We start from the raw sequence: 6,559 nt of genomic DNA, 5'->3' as shown, positions 1-6,559 counted from the left end.
AAAGTGGTGAAATTCATTAGCGAAAGCTAGCGGCTAACTGATGCTAGCGGCTAACTGATGGTAGCGGCTAACTGATGGTAGCAGCTAACTGATGCTAGCGGCGCTGCTTGTTACAGCTACAAGAGTAGCCATTAGCGTATCAATGCTAACTCAAAATTGTGGTCGCAACATTAGCTGACATTTCATAGCGGCGTTACAATCGTGCCAATTCAGCACATTGCAGAAGTTAGCAGAAGTAAGGATTAAAAGTTATTACAATGTAAAATTATAAGTTACTACAACTTACAGTTGAGTTGACAAAAATCTGAATTCAGAGTTGAGCAAACTCAAAAACAATATAAAGGGGAGCCTGACCATGCAATGCTCTATATGAGAGAAAGAATTTTAAACTGAATAACTTTTTGTATGCAAATCAGAAACACATGTTCTCATCTTTTACGTCTCTAATTATGGTTTGATAATCAGGAACCTCACTGAATGCAATCCAGAGTCCAGTTAATCACTTTAATGGTTCTACTGCAGTTTTTCCGGGAACAAATAACTCTTTTGTTCTACATTTTAAAGGAAAAGTTGGGCGTTGTGGAAAACACAAACATTCAGTTCTTGCTGAAAGTCCAGAACATCGATTCCAACTCGTGTAAGCATAAGTAAAAATATTCACAACCTTCACGTGAAGGTCAGATGACCGACAACGAGATAAAAAGATGAAGATAGAAGCTAAAGGCAACAGTTAACAGTGTAAAAGTGAACTACCACATCACCTGCCAACTGAGACATTATGTTTTACAGGAACAGTGTTGCTCCTTCAGGGAAACTTAGTTGATTTTCAGATGCCACAGTTCATGCAGCTCCTCTCACTCACCCCGGCAAATAAAACAACTTGCCCTTTAGGAGTAACACTGTTCTTGTAAAGCAGGGAAGGTCTTTATTCACTGTCACAATTGTTAAAAAGCAAAAGCAGCGTGTTCGTACATTAAACATTCAGTACACCATGAGTTATTAGTCTACACTGCAAAAAAGCCAACTTGTATTTTTTGGCCTAAAACAGTGATTTAAGTTGGTAAAACTTGGAAATATAAATTATTGACATTTAGGGCAATAATGTAAGTTAGCACAACAAAGGAAGCCAGTTGTCTGCTCAAAAACAAGTTGGTGAGTTGTTGTTACTTATATCTTTAAGATGGAGTTCATAACAAGGGACAATAGTTCTGATAACTCTTATTTCTTTGTTGGGAAATGCAGGAAAGCGGTGAAATTCTGTCATTAGCGAAAACTAGCAGCTAACTGAAGCTAGCGGCTAACTAATGCTAGCAGCGCTGCTTGTTACAGCTACAAGAGTAGCCATTAGCGTATCAATGCTAACTCAAAATTGTGGTCGCAACATTAGCGAACATTTCATAGCAGCGTTACAATCACACCAATTCAGCACATTGCAGAAGTTAGCAGAAGTAAGGATTAAAAGTTATTACAATGTAAAATTATAAATTAGTACAACTTACAGTTGAGTTGACAAAAATCTGAATTCAGAGTTGAGCAAACTCAAAAACAAAACTTAAAATATTTAGTTTAATTCTTCAACTTAAAATTTTATCGAAGTTTGCTGCCTTGAAATTTTGAGTTCACCCAACTTTTCTTTTTTTGCAGTGTAGCATAGAATAGCTAGTGCTAGTTAATAATCTGCTGTACTTTGCTATTGTTAGCTTCACAGGTTTTTTATTTCTCCTTCCATCCAGGTGATGAGTATTACTTTCACACATGCCCCGACACGCCCCGCCTTTTAACAAAGACTTGCTCTAAATCCACGAAAAGAAGCCTGAAAATAAAGAAACTCCGAAAAAAAGAACAGTAGAGTCAATGGAGCAGAGCCATATAGTCGTTGTCTTCCGTTACTGCGTTTTACCCAGGCGGCAACCTCCGGGTCTGAGCAGGGAGGCAAACCAGGAAATAACCAAGAAGTGCCTTTAGCTGCATTCTACCGAAAATTCCAGCAGGCGGTGCTGACGGCGGCTGCAAAAGCATTTCGGTCCATTCATTTCAATACAAAATGAGAAAACTTCTCACTTGATTTATAACCTCAGCAATTTTTTTTAGGACAAAACGATGGTCTCAATCGCTAGTAAAAAATCTTCTACAAGACAATACGATGTTAATTGTTCAAATAATGGCCCCAATTAGAAGAAAATAGAAGCGAAAGAATTATGATTTGGGGCGTGAACTGGTTTGTCGTTATCCGTGTTTCCGTCCGGTTTCGTCTAATAGCTTTGATCCTTTCACACTGCATTTTCACTTCATGACTTTATATTCACTTTATTTGAAAAATGTCTTGTCTTGTTCAATTGGTGACGTCACTGTGACTACGTCCATTATTTATACAGTCTATGGTTTTACCTACTACTGTACAGTTTCCAGAAAGTGTTGTGTTATGGCACTGTTTACTCTCTTTTACAGTACAAACATAGACTGTATAGAAGAAGTCAGCATAGCCAACATGAACTAGGTTTGTGGACTATGGTTTTTGTAAGCCAAGGGTTTGGCATTTTGGCCGCCGCCATCTTGGTTTTTTGGAGCCAGAAGTGACCATATTTGGACGTAATTGTGGACTTGAGGAGAAGGACTATGTTTTTTAACTTTAAGTTATCAGCTAATCAGCTAGCTAGCTTGGTTAGCAAAGTACGTCTAAGTAAGTTTCAGTTCAACCAAATGCTGAACAAGCCTTTTTTAGGCGAAGTTAAAGTAAACATTCATGGACTGTAACACACTGTGAAAGGTTCAAAGTTCAAAGACGTAAAAACACAGTGTGCTGTGGTAACGACTTGTGAAAAACAAGGTAGCTACTCCCCCAAGCATACCTTCTTTACCATCAATGAAACTAGCAGCTGAGTCCATAAACTTCATGCAGAGTTTATACAGTTGTGTACAGTGGTGGAATGTAACTAAGTACATTTACTCAAGTACTGTACTTAAGTACAATTTTGAGATATTTGTACTTTATTTGAGTATTTCCATTTTATGTTACTTTATACTTCTACTTCACTACATTTTGAGGCAAATATTGTACTTTTTACTCCACTATATTTAGCTGCCAGTTTTAGTTACTTTTCAGTTCAAGATTTAACATAAAAACATAATTAATATGAAATGTTTGCTAACATGTTAACATTTTTTAAGTTGAACATCATAAGAGTATATTAAGTAGTAAAAATGACCCCTACCTTGGGAAAATTAAAGTTGTCCGTACATAAATGCATCAAAAATAATAACCAACGATGTATAAACAAACAATATATTTTTAGAATATATAAAACAATCCAAGTGGGTCCATTCTGCATAAAAATTACTTTTACTTTTGATAATTTAAGTACATTTTGATGCTGATACTTCTGTACTTTTACTTCAGTAAGTTTTGAATGCAGGACTTTTACTTGTAGTGGAGTAATTTCACAGTGTTGTATCAGTACTTTTACTTAAGTAAGGGATCTGAATACTTTTCCCACCACTGGTTGTGTATTAATCCTCTCATCTAGCAAGAGAGCCCATAGGCCTATTTTCCAAAATGTCACACTATTCCCTGAAGAGGCCGACACAACTCAAAGTGCAATGACTCATTCCTTTCTATATTATTCTTGACTATTTAAGAACATAGTTTGCTCTATCAAATGCCATTTTATTTAAGGAAATAACTTTTATAAAATGTAGTAAATCATTATAGAAGCCTCTTGTGGTTTGCGGAGTTGAAACAGTCTAAAAATATTTTTGTGGACAAAGACCGAAATGTTCAATATTTGGGTCCTGATTTGCTCTCTTGAAAACAAGTTAAGTCAAGTTTATTTGTGTAGCCCTTTATCATTGTTATGTATAATCTTGGCATGCCTGTCAGCACCCACATTATGAAAACAGTGATTGAAAAACGACTCCTCCAAACTAAGACCCTCGCTGACAGAGAGAGAGAAAAAACTCCCACTGGGAGCTCAGAGGGGAAAAATACACAAACCCTGGGAGGTGCTGCTAGCTTTCTCATGGGTGCACAAACATTCTGAAGACTTATGAAAAGTTAAATTCCAGGTGAGATCACTGTGTCGGCCACAACATGTAAATCGATTCATCCCAGTTCTAGGGCAGCTATTCTCAACCTTGGGGTCGGGACCCCAATTGGGGTCTCGAGATGATTTCTGGGGGTCAACAAATCATTTTGGAAGTCAGCTCTGTCTCCACTGTGTTAAAGTGTTCATGTGTTAATGTGTTTTACTCTTTTTGGTTATTGAATGTGTTTTTTGGTCATTTTGTGTCTTTTTTGGTCATTTTGTGTTTTTTTGTCATTGTGTTTCCTCTTTTGGTCATTTTGTGTCTTTTTTTGGTCATTTTGTGTCTTTTTTTGGTCATTTTGTTTCTTTTTTGGGTAATTTTGTGGTCATTTTGTGTCTTTTCTGGTAATTTTGTGTATTTTTTGGTCATTTTGTTTCTTTTTTGGGTAATTTTGTGGTAATTTTGTGTCTTTTCTGGTAATTTTGTGTCTTTTTTGGTCATTTTGTGTCTTTCTTTGGTCATTTTGTTTCTGTTTTGGGTAATTTTGTGGTAAATTTGTGTCTTTTCTGGTAATTTTGTGTCTTTTCTGGTAATTTTGTGTCTTTTCTGGTCATTTTGTGTCTTTTTTGGTCATTTTGTGTCTTGTTTGGTCATTTTGTTTCTTTTTTGGTCATTTTGTGTCTTTTTTGGGTGATCTGAACTGTGCGTGTGAGATTCTGTTCAGTGAGTGGGGGTCGCGGACAACATGCACATTAAATTGGGGGTCGCGACTCAAAAAGGTTGAGAACTACTGTTCTAGGGAACCTTATTATTCTTCCTTGAGACTTCCTTGCAGCTTAATCAGTGTCAGTCTGGTGCTGAGTAACTGGCGGGACGGGCAGGTACCTTGCTGGTCAGGGTGTGTCTGTGTGTGTACAGTAGGAAGAAGACAAATGACAAAGTGGATGAGTTCATGTCGTCCTGGGTTGGAGATCATAAAAGGGTGTTTTCACTAAAAAAAAACCACCCTCATGATTCATGCACATGGTTGACTGAAATCCCCCCTGCAATCTTACAAGAAACTCTACCACTTTGTCTTTTTTTCTTGTATTTGATTTGTAGTATCAGTGCAACCATTTTCATGTATATTGTAATTACTTTGGTGAATGAGTAAGACACGTAATGAGTGTTCTCAGGAGAGCTTTATACCCAGATTCAACTACTTTTTGGCATCTAGCACAGCAGGATAAAGAGCAAAGTCCTGTCCATATTGACTCGAAACAAACCTGCAAAACTTCAAGTAGCACTGGAGCTTAAAATAAACACACATTATCTAATATCTAATCGCTGATTTAGACCGTTAAATCCTATAAATCTTTGAGAGCTTTACTTCTAATGTAATCTAATTCTTGGTGTGCCTCCACTTGTCCTTGGTGGGAGGTTTTTTATGTGTTATGGGTGATAAACTGTATGAGTCATTAGAAATACTACTCCACCTAGTCCCCACTCCCAATCCCAGTGCATACTGAAATATATTAACTGCAACTGAAGATAAGGTCCTTTGATCAGCAGACTCTAACCTTTAGTAAACCAGGCACAGCAGTCCATTTTGCATTGATTTTGCCTTTTATGATGCAACTCTTTATTAACTTTGCCAGGTGTTATTCTCTGTCTGTCGGCAGCAAATTCCTCAAACTACTGCACCTGCCTAGTATTTGTTTTGGACACTTATGACTGTATGCTGAAGGTTGCAGTGATTCATAACTTTTGATAAACCTGTTTCATTGAAAAGTCATTTGGAACAGCTATTCTCAACCTTGGGGTCGGGACCCCAATTGGGGTCGCGAGATGATTTCTGGGGGTCGCCAAATGATTTTGGAAGTCAGCTCTGTCTCCACTGTGTTAAAGTGTTCATGTGTTAACATGAACGTGTTTGTGTCCAAGAAGAAGAAATGTGAGCACAAGTATGTGATTTTTAAGTGCACGCACACATTTTGAAAGAAAGCAGCAGAAATCTGAGTGCGATCGCAAAATGTGAGCATGAGGAGAACAAATCTGAGCACGAGAAAGACGAATTATGCTCTCAAACTGAAAATCTACGCTCTTGAAAAAAGATAGGATAATTATTCCGTAATAGTGGAGGCGAGACGTTACGGAGCCGTAAATGTCCCGGCATGAAACAACACTATGAAAGAGGCCCTGTGATAGTCTGAGACCTGTCCAGGTGTACTCCTCCTGGCTCCAGCCACCCACAGCCCCAGTGTGGATAAGTGGTTAAGGATAATGAATGAATGAATGACTATAATAGGGACATACTCACTCTTTCATCATTGACAAGTACAGAAGAAGCAAACCTGTTTGTCCACACTGTGTCGTAATAAAAGATCAACAACACTTTGTGTTGACATAACTTATGATGTGGCGTGATGTGTCACCTTATTATCCAGGAAGTGACAGTCCAGTTTGTGAAACACATGGGAATACCAGCCGAGTGTCATTCTCACTGCACGTCGAAACCGATGGCGAGGACACTGATCCGTCTGCGCTCAGGTGCAGG

This window comes from Centropristis striata, chromosome 1 (assembly GCF_030273125.1).
Source record: "Centropristis striata isolate RG_2023a ecotype Rhode Island chromosome 1, C.striata_1.0, whole genome shotgun sequence".
In the NCBI taxonomy this organism is placed as follows: domain Eukaryota; kingdom Metazoa; phylum Chordata; class Actinopteri; order Perciformes; family Serranidae; genus Centropristis; species Centropristis striata.
This window is presented reverse-complemented; position numbering follows the sequence as displayed.